This window comes from Hypanus sabinus, chromosome 4 (genome assembly GCF_030144855.1).
Source record: "Hypanus sabinus isolate sHypSab1 chromosome 4, sHypSab1.hap1, whole genome shotgun sequence".
Lineage (NCBI taxonomy): Eukaryota > Metazoa > Chordata > Chondrichthyes > Myliobatiformes > Dasyatidae > Hypanus > Hypanus sabinus.
Window position 1 is genome coordinate 180,123,880 of NC_082709.1, and position 12,936 is coordinate 180,136,815.

At 41.2% G+C, this 12,936-nt stretch overlaps 1 protein-coding gene across 6 annotated transcripts in view; it reads left to right on the top strand.

Moving 5' to 3' along the window:
- The window catches only part of gabpa (GA binding protein transcription factor subunit alpha), an 82,316-nt gene that overhangs the window by 10,951 nt on the left and 58,429 nt on the right, over window positions 1-12,936 (top strand). For 2 of the 6 annotated variants that reach the window (XM_059968923.1, XM_059968928.1), the window contains exon 2: window positions 377-443. The exons of 2 other annotated variants lie outside the window; for them this stretch is intronic. The gene's annotated coding sequence lies outside the window, so the exon portion shown is untranslated. Of the gene's footprint in view, window positions 1-376; window positions 444-6,337; window positions 6,495-12,936 lie in introns of all 6 variants that reach the window. 2 more of the 6 variants (XM_059968925.1, XM_059968926.1) reach the window with 2 other exon arrangements.

The following is a 12,936-nucleotide window of genomic DNA, read 5'->3' on the forward strand; positions in this document are numbered from 1 at the left end:
GTAACAATTTTCCTTCTAGTCTTTGCAGTGGTTTAACTGCGGAGTGGTGCAGAGCATTGCTGATTTTTCTTTTGGAACCATGTTGTGGACCTGGGATAAATTAGAGGAAAGACCAGTGTACCAGCAATGATTTCATAAATGGAAGGCCTCTCATGCATAAAATGGCTGGAATAACATGCAAGATTTATAAAGGTTGCACTTGAAGGACTTTTAGGTATAAACATTAGCCAGGTGCGTTGCAGGATTGCGATTAATTTACTTTCGTATCTCAACTTGCTTTGGAGAATTAGGCAATTTAAAGTTTACCTTGATAGTTGGCTTATTCTAATCCGTTTGTACAAGTCCATTTGAATTGCACTCTTTTTTTATTTTCTAGGAGCATTACCAGGCCTACTTCATAACCTCTTTCAGAACTGGACGGAGTAAAGTTTCAGTTTGTCACTGTATGTTCAGAATCTTATGCTGTTTTTATTTGTGAAATTTGCATGTATGTGCAGTGATCTTATTACTGAAGCAAAAGATTTTATGGGGAATCATATTCATAAGTTTTGCATTTTTTCATAAGTTATGTAACTTGATTTGTTGCTCAATACTGCAGCATGCCACAATACTCCAATTACAAGGTGCTTTTATTTCGTGTGATAATGAACTGTTAGTTCTAAAATCTTAACTTGGTTGATTGGTTTTCTAAAATTCCCCAACTTTGAGACACAGCTCCTTTGCTTTTTTTTATGTTTCTGAAATCTTCTCAATCTCTGGTGGAGAAGCACAGGCTAAGGCAAAACTGAAGTTATCATGTACAATTAGTCAGTGGTTGCAATCACTGTCCAACCATTAACCCTTTAGCAACCAGAAGAGAATTCAGGTGGTGACTATGAGGCCTTGCTGAGCACAATCTTACTGTTTGACCTACCAAAAGCAATGCCCTGGAAGATCTTCCAAAGATTGCAAAATGCATTGTACAAAGAAAAATCTTTCCACTTTCACGAAGTTAGAACCAAAGCCATTTCCTGTAATGTGCAAATTTTTTTGGGCTGGGCTTTGTAAACCCCAGTTACATATATATTTCCAGTTCCAATCTTCTCATCTACTGTTGATGCTAATTCTTGACTTCTTCCCTCAGTTTTCCTCTTTCCCCCTGAATTATAATGTGAGCACACGAAATAGTGTTTCATGCCTGCGCAGTTTGGTTGCAGTACAAAGAATTTGCTGCCTTTTAGCTTGCTTGCAAAAAAGAAATGGCCGCTCAAGGAATAGTGTTTTGGAGTGTGTTTATGTGCATTATCCATTCTGAAATCTGATGAGCAAGAGGAAGAAGCTGTTTCTGGAATGTTGAGTGTGTGTCTTCAGGCTTCGATATCTCTTCCTTGATGATAGCACTGAGAAGAGGGTATGTCCTGGATGATGGATGCCCTCTTTTTGAGGCATTGCATTTTGAAGGTGTCCTTGATGCTGGGGAGGCTAGTACCTTGGATGGATTCCATGATGCAATGATTAAAATGATGAATTTGAAGAATTTCTTTGCAGTTGGTCGAACAATTATTGGGGGCACTTGTTATTGGAATCAGTAAGGGTGGTTAATCTCTGGAACATTCTGATGCGGGGATGATGAAGACCCAGGGACAACAGTTGGCATCACAAGGATCTGGGTTTTAAAGAGAGCTTTTGGCACATTGTAAATTGGTTCATTAAGTACAGGAGTTGGGGTGTTATGTTGAAGTTGTACAAGATGTTGGTGAGGCTAAATAGGTGTTTGCGCTGATTTTGTTCATTTACAATCAAAAGAACATGATAGCGTACAGTGTATGCAATCCTCCCTCGATAACAGTTTTTTTTGTACTTTGGTAGTGTTCTAATTTTGTTTGGTATTTCATTTAAATACATAATTTTTTACTCATTTAAGTGTAGTTTGCCTGTATTAAACTACAGTCACCCTCCTTATCCGCGAAGGTTTGGTTCCGGGAACCCCTCACGGATACCAAAATTCGCAGATGCTCAAGGCCCTTATTCAACCTGTCGCAATGCGGTGGACCTTAGGACCCAGCGGAACCCAAGACCTTATTTAACCTGTCTCAGTGTGGTGGACGTTAGGACCCAGTGGTAGAGATCTGAATCCGCATTGTTTCTGTTCACGAAAATAATCACGATAACGATTGAAAATAAAGTGGAAATAATAAAGCGATTGGAAAGAGGTGAAACGCCATCAGTCATTGGAAAAGTGTTAGGCTACATCGGTCAACGATCAGAAAAAATTTTAAAGGATAAAGTGAGAAAAGCTCTGCTCCAATGAAAGCTGCAATTATTACTAAGCAACACAGTGGTTAAATTTTTGGGGTTTGGGGTTTTTGATCCTCCACATCAACCCAGCACGGTGGAGAGTGCACTCGGGAGCGGTCTGTCACTGGATCGAACTTGAGAACTTCCCAAGCCCAGCACTGAAGCTTACGTTCTTAAGTGTTGTATATGCATAGATAGGTAAAATATGTACTATATACGAATGCAAACGTTTGACTAACTGATGCTAAATAATACCGAATGTACCTGTTCCAACTTACTTAGTAAGAGAACTTCTGATTTTTTTCGATCCCAATCCATGATAACTCACTCACATCCTCCCATGTACTTTAAATCATCTCTAGATTACTTATAATACCTAATACAAAGTAAATACTATGTAAAATAGTTATTTTATACTGCATTGTTTAGGGAAGATTGACAAGAAAAAAAGTCTGTACTTGCTCGAACAACAAGTGCTGGAAGAGCACTTATGGGTTTTCGCGATTCGCGGTTGGTTGAATTCGTGAATGCGGGATTCTCGGAAAAGGAGGGCCGACTGTATTTCCCTGAAACTTCTAATTAGGACAGTCGCTTAATTGGGCCAAGATGTACCAGTCTACATGTGTCCCATTTAACCGGAATCCACTGTATATCTGATAGGAGAAGGGGCAAAGTTGGGTTACTGGCACCTTAAAGCCAGTCACTTCAGGCAGATGGGTTTCTTCAGCTGTGGTTGACAGCTCATCTAGGAGAAGGAAAACTCTGATCTCAAACCTCCCTGCCTTGCAGCTATACCCACTCATGGGGAAGGCTTCGAGAGTAAATCCTGAAGGAAAAAGTCCAGGTCAGGAGATCCAAAGGTAGTCCTATATTGAGCGCAGTGCTGTCAGGCAACTCATGCAGCGCTCCAGTATCAGTCTCTACTGTTCCTGTGGGTTCATCAGATGCGTGAAAATGGGGAGCTTGCTATATGGGCAACAGCTTGCCCTCCATATCGTACTGCCCAGGCTTGCGTACGTTGACAGCAAGGGCGGAACATCCATAGTCGACCCTGACCGATGGAGGTCTCACTGTCTATCTGATATAAACTGAGTGCCACAATATCACAGTGGTTAGCCTGATGCTATTACAGCTCGAGGTATGGGAGTTTGATGTTTAATTCTGGTGTCTTCTGTAAGGAGTACGTTCTGCCCGTGGAGTGCATGGGTTTCGTCCAGGTGTTCTGGTTTCCTTCCACAGTCCAAGGATGTACAGGGTAGGTTTGCTTGGTCCTTGTAAATTGTCCCATGATTAGGTTAGGGTTAAATTGGGTTGTTGGGGGCTACTGGGACAGAGCGGATAGAAGGGCCTATTCAGTGCTGTATCTCTAGATAAACAAAAATCTGGATTGTTGCCATTGGCTTGTTGAGCTAAAAGACTTGCTTCAGTGCAATATGACTGACCTGATCACTGAAGACCTCACATGACCCGTTATTGTTACATGTTCTGTGAGTGGTAGTTGAATTCATTACTTCCTATATTGCATGATATTTTCACTGTCAGCGACAAATGACTCACTGTTACTTCGCTGTGCGTGATGTCTCCAGACACAGTCAGATTCGGAGTCAAAGTTCTGTTGAAGCATTCCCAGCTGAAAAATTAACCTACCTTCCTTTCTTTCCAAGACGGATGAACTTGTTGTATAATTCCAGCTGCTTCTATATTCCAAATTAGTCATTGCTTGCCATTTGTTTAGTTGTGAGTGGTGTGCGCATTATCACACCTTGGTTCAGTCTACTTCAGATTCAAGTTTATCTGACTGTACATCTATACAACCAAATGAAGCAATGTTCCTCCGGACCACAGTGCACCCACTATATATATCACTCACAGCACAGAGACAATATATCACCACAAGTAACTTAATAAAATAATCAAAATGCACGTGAAGTGGGCAGCACAGGTAAGCAGTAAACAGCTTGCTGTCCTTGAGATGAGTCCTCTGAGGTGGCAAGGTATTCATTCGTCTCAGCCTGAGGTAAGAAGCTAGTACCCAATTTGGCAGCCCTAGTCCTGATGCTCCTGTATCTCCTGTTGGTGGTGGGTAAGAGGAGATTGTGGGATGAGTGGTTGGGGTCCTCAGCAATGCTTTAGGCCCTTCGTATACAGCATTTCTGGCAACTGTCACAAATGGTGGGGGGTGGGGGGGGGGACACACACAAAGGAAACACCAGTAATCCTCCACGGTTTTTTTCTGTCCTCTGTAGGATCTAGTGATCTTGTTTGTATTGAACTAGCTGATACGTTGTGCAATTAATCATTTACGACAATGAGACATAGGAGCAGAATTAGGCCATTTGGCCCATTGAGTAAGCTCTGCATCTTTTTCACCATATGCACTTTGAACCATTAGCAAGAATGAATTGTACACTTGGTTCCTTCCTATGATTCACGGATACAGATTGTGAACAGTTGGATGCGAACACCAGTCCTTGCAAACACCTACTAGTCACAATCTAACAACACAAAGATGATCCATTTATTCATTTTTGTTAGCTAGTCCTAAATGTAACTCCCTGGGTCGCCTCAGGCTCGCTCAGCTCGTTCTTGTCTAGTGGGAGCAGCCTTCGGCCCCGCCAGACTGGGTAATCAGCTGGTGTGAATACTGTGTGATGTCCCCGCCTCGCCCAAAACCAGACAGTACACCATATGCGATTAAATGAGTACAATTTATAAAGGTTACTATAACTAAGTGATTAATAACGATACAGTATGTATGAAGAGAAAATTAAAGAAAAGGCGCCAAACTTATCAAAGTCCAAACCACTTCGTGCACAACCGTTGGAGCTCAATTACTGAAGTCTTCTGGCCACCATTCGATCCCCTCCGAACTCCTCGACTCGCAGCTCAGGACCCTCCGAACTCCTCGACTCTCCAAACAGCTCAGGACCCTCCGAGTGGTCAACCAAGCACATCTAGCTTCATTCCCCCCCCCCCCCCCCCCCCCGGAGAATCTCCCGGCCTCGGACCCCCCTTTGGGGTCCGATCCTCGCCCAGCTTAGAGCATTGCGTCCTCTCTCTCGACCCCCTCACGCCGATCTGCCCAAAAGCCCGTCAACAAAAGCTTACAGACTCAGAAGAAAGAACATTAATCCCCATTTGGTTTACAAAGGAATACCATTCTCGTTATCAGTAAATTAGCATTCCTGCTAGTTAACAAAAGGAAACCCTTTCCCAACAAAGAAAAAAGAAACCCCCTTTACATAAATATACATTGGTGTATTATTAAAGTTCAAAGTAAATTTGTTAATAAAGTACATGTGTCAAACTATAACAATATTGAGATTCATTTTCTTGTAGGCATGAATAATAATAGAGTAATAACCATAATAGAACCAATGAAAGACCACGCCAACTTGGGAGTTCAACCAATGTGCAAAAGATGCAAACCATGGAAATACAAAAAGAAAGAAATAATAAGTAGTAATAAATAAATAAGCAATAAATATCAAGAACATGAGATGAAGGATCCTTGAAAGTGAGTCCATAGGTTGTGGGAACCTTTCAGTGATGAAGTGAAGTTGAATGAAATTATCCCTTTTGTTTCAGCCTGATGTTTGAGGAGTAATAACTGTTTCTGAACATGGTGTTGAGAGTCCCTGATGATGAAAGCTGCTTTCCCATGACAGTGCTCCATGCAGTTGTGCTCAACATTAGAGAAGGTTTAACCCATGATGAACTGGCTGTATCCACTAGTTTTTGTTAGATTTTCTGTTCAAAGGCATCACCAATACTATCTGCAGTAATTTTGTTACTGAAGACCTTCTGAAATTCCTATTATTCTACACTTGGTTTCTCTGTTATCTATTCAACTAATTAGAGCCCTCCCTTTTTAAAAAAAAAGCAGCTCCATCAAATAATTTCACCCATTTTCCCTCGGGATCAATAAAGTATGTCTGTCTGTCTGTTAAAACAGTGGAGCCCACAATGCCAATGCCAATCATGATGCCAAATTAAAGATTCAAGTACATTTATTAATAAATGTTAAAATTATACAATCTTGAGATTTGCTTCCTCACAGGTAGCCACAAAGCAAGAAACCTGAAAGAACCCAATTTGGAAAAAAACAAAAATAAAAAGACAACACTTGAGATGCAAGAAAGAAAAAAAACTACAACTCATGCGAACAACAGCATTCCGAACCGAAAATGTAAAGTAATCCCATCTGCCATCGGCTGGTCTGTATCCCCATAATCCTCATTTTGTTTTAAGTGCAACAAACCTGTACATTTATTGCATTAATCCGCATGTTAGATAATTTTGCAAATTCATTTTCAGTGAATTAATTACTTTCAAACACAAATCCAGATGAACTAAGTACCAACTATTCAAGTGTACGTTTCCAGCCTTAACCTCTCAGGAATTGTTACAATGAATCCATGTAATTTCAAGTTGAGGCCTTTTAGATAATCAAACTCATGAGCTTTTTATCTGCCAGTCTGACTGTTTGCTTAACAACCTAGCTGCATAATTTACTGGCTTGGCCTGTTTCCTTGGATAACAAGCACAGCTTGCATGTTGAGCAGCACCTTACCCTGGGCAATGGTGCCACCACACAACAGCTTGTTGAGCGGCAAACTGTAGGTGCCGGGGGGGGGGGGGGGGGAGGTGCAATCCTCATCTTCTTGTTGACATGGGCCACATTATCCGCCAGCTCCAAGATCTCTGCCATTAGGTACTCGAGAACTGCTGCTAAATAGACTAGAGCTCCTGCCCCCATTCATTCAGGATAGTTCCCTCTGCAAAGAAGACAGGGATCTGCAACCCAGCCCGAGATGAACAGGTTTTGGCTTTGGCACGACTGCTCCCAATAGTTCTATCTCACCCCAACATCTTACTTCTTTAATCCATGTGATTCCAGCCAGTCTTTTTCTGATTGATTTCTAAATGGCCTGTTATCCAATAAATTTTTGTCCTTTCCCTAGGCTGATGTCTTTTTCTCTATCACCTTTTTTTTAAATACTTCTACTTTTGTAAAGTGCTTGCTGGTACTTTTGATGCATGTCAAGAATCTCTCTAGAAGAGTGTTGACCTGCATTATTCACTGCATTGAGAGAATGCAGAAAATTGAAATGGCATGGGGAAAAAAAAGACTGCAGACACTGGGTATCTAAATCAAAGAGATAAGTTGCTTGAAATCTCTGCAGGTCAGGCAGCATCTGTTGAAGAAGGAACAATTGATGGCTTGTTGAAATGTTTTCCCAGAATTTTCAGTTTGTGATTGAACTGGAGTATTCACCCATCTTCATCCGTGTCTGTGTTCAATGTAGACTTCCAATCTCCTCCAGTGTTTCTGTCTCTGTTGGCACAATTTTGTGGTTTGTTTTCTTTGTTGGTTATCTTGCATCTCTATAAATACATTACTGTTTCTCCAGTTTGTTTGGGTTCATAGTTCTTATTTGAATGACTCAAGTTTTAAAAGATTTCCCAAAGATTGGGTGTTCACTTCTAAACGCTGTCTATCATACTTTGAAATTTTGACCTTTGTCATTGAACATTACTTGGAAGCCCAGATGAAGGTCATTATTAATTCTGTTCTCCCTTCACTCTTTCTCCTACAAAGAGATTAGCTTTATTTGTCATATGAACATCAAAACACAGTAAAATTCGTCAAATTGATTCAGCAAGGCTTATGCAAGTGTAACCATGCTTACAGTACCAACATAGCATGTGCACAATTTGCTAACCCTAATCCATACTGTACATCATTGGAATGTGGGAAGAAAATGGAGCACATGCATAGCCACAGGGAGAAGGTACAAACTCCTTGCAGACAGTGATGGTGGGGGTGGTCTGCACCGTGTTAAAATATATATTTCAAATATTCCACATATTCAGGAGAGGAAGAGCTAGTGGAGCTAAGTTGCGTAGAAGTTATGAAATGCGATCAGCTGGAGTTGTTATACTCTTGGCAAGTGTATTTGAATATATATGTAGTTAAGATTATGCTGTTTGCTACACAAAGCCTGAAATACTGGAAGAAAGTTTGAGTTTATAGTTGCTGCAAGCATAGTAAAAAGCTTGCAATGGGATCTGGACCAATTAGAAAAAAGTAGGCTGGAAAATGGCAGATTTATTTCTTTTTTTCTTGAGATGCAGTACGGAATAGGCCCTTCAAGCCATGTTGCCCACCAACCCCTATTTAACCCTAGCCTAATCACAGGAGAATTTACAATGACCAACTAACCTACCAGCTGCATCCTTGGACCGTGGGAAGAAAGCAGATCACATGGAGGAAACCCAAACAGTCACAGGGAGAATATACAAACTCCTTACAGGCAATGGTGGGATTTTATCAAAGTACAAATTATGTCAGTGTATATATATTCCTGAGTTTCATTGTATGGTGGATGGTAGGGCAGTAAGGAGTGTGGAGAAACAAAGAGATCTGGAAATACGTATCCATAATTCCATGAAATAAGTTCGTAAAGAGAGTTTTTTGAGACATTGGCCTAGGTCAGGGGTCGGCAACGTTTACCACTGAAAGAGCCAATATGGACCCATTTCCCACAGAAAAGAAAACACTGGGAGCCACGAAACCCGTTTGACATTTAAAATGAAATAACATTGCATACAGCATTTTTTTTGCCTTTATGCTATGTATAAACAAACTATAATGTGTTGCATTTATGAAATTGATGAACTCCTGCAGAGAAAACGAAATTACATTTCTGCATGCAACAAAAACATTTTGAACTCCAAAAAAAAAAGACGTTGGGTTGAAGGTTACTCCATAGTTAGCCTACCTTGGATCGAAGAATTAAAAGAAAGTGCGCACTGGCGAGTGTCAGGCATTGGTAGTGGTGATGTATATTAATAGCGATTAAAAAAACACTTTGTAGCGGTGTGCTACACGCAGCGCTAAAATAACGACACTGCAGTCAAAGATAACTTTATTCGAACTAAACAGCCTTGCTTTAAAGCCTCCCTCAACCCGTCCCCGTGGGCGCGGATGCTCCAAAAGACACGTACTCACAAACCCCCGTAGACTATCTCCCCTAGCCGGAACAGTGGCTAATTGTGAGCCGGTTCGGATGTGCCAGGAAATGGGGTCGCCACAGCGTTTTATTTAGATTGTACAAGATCACCATAATCTTCAAATTTCGAATTACATTTCAAAAACTAACAAACCACGGGGAGCCGCAGCACAGAGATGAAAGAGTCGCATGCGGCTCCGGAGCCGCGGGTTGCCAACCCCTGGCCAAGGTAAATCAAAAATATTGAGTACAGAAGTTGGAGTGTTATGTTCAAATTGTATAAGACTTTTGGAGTATTGTGTGCAGTTTTGGTCACCTACCAACAGGAAAGATGTAAGATTGAAAGAGTACAGAGAAAATTTACAAGGATGTTGCCAGGACTTGAAGACCTGAGTTATAGAGAATGATTGAGTTGTTTAAAACCTTATTCCCTGGAGTGTCAGAGAATGAGGGGTGATTTGATAGAGGCATACAAAATTGAGGCCCATCAATAGTGTAAAATGCACCCAGTTGTTTTCCACTGAGGTTGAGTGAGACTAGAACTAGAAGCCATGCCTTGATGGGAAACTGAGGAGCAACTTCTCTCAGAGGGTGATCCAAGTGTGGAATCAGCTGCCAGTAGAAGTGGTGAATGCAGATTCAATTTCAACATTTTAAGAGAAAATTTGGCAAGTATATGGATGGGCTGGGTACCGAGGACTATGGTGCAGGTGCAGGTCAGTGAGACTAGGCAGAAGTATAGTTCTGGTCCTGATGAAGGGTCTCAGCCCAAAATGTCAACGCTTTATTCCTTTCCTTAGCTGCTGCCTGACCTGCTGAGTTCCACCAGCGTTTTATGTGTATTGCCTTAGAATAATAGTTCAGCATGGACTAGATGGGCCAAATGGCCTGTTTTTTTTTGTGTGGTGTAGTGCTCTATGACTCCGTGATGTAGCCCTGCTTTTTTATTTCCAAATCACGCCAGATGAATACTGTAGTTGCATTTACTCATACATGATGAATGACCACTTTAGTGCTGTTTGACTGACACTTGTAGATTTATATGTCAGTGCAGTTAGTGTCTCCAGAGGAAAATATAAATCACGAGGCACATCACACTGAAACCTAAATGAAAGATATACTCCCACAGTTCAATACAATACATTAGATTTTCTTTCCAGGCTCTTTTTTTTGTTGGATTGGGTATTTTCAAATATTGCCACACACTCCGCAGCTGGTCTTTCATCATAGTTTTGACAAAGAGACAGCAAGCATCTTAAAGTAAATCAAGGCTGTCTTAATATACAGCAACTTGAGTTATGTGCCAGATCAGTCACATTCTGTCTAAGCATCTTATCCAGTGCTGATGCAAGACTATTGACCTGAGATACTGCTGCAATGGAAAAAAAATGCAGTCTGACCTGCTGGCTGTTTCCTGCACTTCCTCTTTTTATCTTTGCAAACATGTTCTTTTTGAAGGTCACCAGGGAGCGGAAACCTGGACTGGTTTCTGTGCCACACCCCTCGTGTACCCACCTCCTTCCATTAGCCTAGCTATGTTGTAATTTATTTTATTTAGAGTGGGGTTTCCAACCTGTTTTATGCCACGGACCCCAGGTTGGGAACCCCTGATTTAGAGATACAGCTTAGTAATAGGCCCCCACTGCCCAGTTGCACCCATGTGACCAAGTAACCTATTAACCTGTACATCTTTGAAATGTGGAAGGAAACTAGAACACATGGAGGAAGCCCAAGTGGTCACAGCAAGGGCCTTACAGACAGCAGCAGAACTGAGCCCAGGTCTCTGGTGCTGTAATAGTATTACGCACATCTACACGAAACACTGTCGTAGTAAAGCAGCATCCATTATCAGGTACCACCACCACCCTGGACATACTCTCTTCTCACTGCCGCTATCAGAAAGAAAATACAGAGGCCTCAGGACTCGCACTACCAAATTCAGAAACAGTTATTACAACTCAGGCTCTTGAACCACAGGAGATAGCTTCACTCACCTTCATTTGCCCCTGTCACTGAACTGTTCTTAAAACCAGTAGACTCACCTTCAAACTGTTGGGGGAGCTCAGCAGGCCAGGCAACATCGATGGTTTAAAAAAAGTGCAGTCGACATTTCGGGCTGACTGCCTGGCTTGCTGAGTTCCTCTAGCATTTTGTGTGTGTTGCTTGGATTTCTAGCATCTGCAGATTTTCTCTTGTTTATAACTCACTTTCAAGGACTCTTCATCTCATTCTTGATATTTATAGTCCTGACGAAGGGTCTCGGCCCGAAACGTCGACAGTGCTTCTCACTATAGATGCTGCCTGGCCTGCTGTGTTCCACCAACATTTTGTGTGTGTTGTTGTTTGAATTTCCAGCATCTGCAGATTTCCTCGTGCTTGATATTTATTGCTTATTTGTTCATTTTTAGTATTTATTTCTCTTTGTATTTGCACAGTTTGTTGTCTTTTGCATACTGGTTGGAAGTCCAAGTTTGTGAGGTCTTTCATTGATTTTGTTACAATTATTATTCTATGGATTTATTGAGAATACGCACAAGACAATAAATCTCAGGGTTGTATATGGTGACATATATGTAATTTGAATGCTAACTGCTTCATTACTGTGCCATCCTATTGTAGTGATCTGCTGTGACACTGACCAGGATCAATTAGCATAGTGTAGAATTGGTATCCGAATCAAAATCAGATTTATTATCACTGACAGAAGTCGTGAAATTTGTTGTTTTGTGGCAACAGTACAGTGTAAGACGAAAAAAAATTGCCATTAAGTTTTGATGAAAATAAATGAATACATTCATACATACAGTGAAAGAGGAATAGTGAGTTCGTGTTCATGGACCATTCAGACTGTGTGTCATCAGGCTCCTGTACCACCACTCGATGGTGGTAATAAGAAGAGGGATGGTGAGGGTTCTTGATGATGGTTGCCACCACGTTGAGGCACTGACTTCTGAAGATGTCCTTTATGATGGAGAGGGTTGTACCTGTGGTGGAGTTGGCTGAGTCTGCAACCTTCTGTAGATTTTTCCTTTCCTGTGCATTGGATCCTCCACACCAGGCTGTGATGCAACCAGTCAGAAGGCTCTCCACCATACTTCAGTAGAAATTTGCCAAAGGCTTTGAATCTTCAGCTCAAAGGTTGAACCTATGACTTGCTGATCTATGCAGCCAAGTGATGCATCACTAATTTATATACATGCGTTTCGTCATTTGTGCTGTTTATTGAATGTTAAAACTGTTGTCTGTGTTGATCTTGAAAGTAATGAAATCAATAATCAGTTAATGGTGCTGTCATTAATGAAAAGGTTAATGTGAGTTTGTTGCTGAAGGAACAGTGTTGATGATCAGAGAAAGATCAAAGCCTTTGCAATCCGGAGTGTAAATGTTAGATGCGTAGGCATTTCACCATCTGGTTTTTTTCATAGTTCCTAAGTAGCAAGAACCTACAGTATTTTTATTTAGGTATTGAAAACTTGACATTTGCATGGTTTTAATTTCTTCATTCTCCCCCTTCCGTTTTTAATTGTTCAGTAAAATTCACAGAGTGGGCCGCTAAGTTTGCATAGCAGACAGCATGGTGCTATGAAAGTTAGTGGTTGGGGCTTTCTTTCTCAGTGAACTATGATGGCTGCAGTAAAATGAT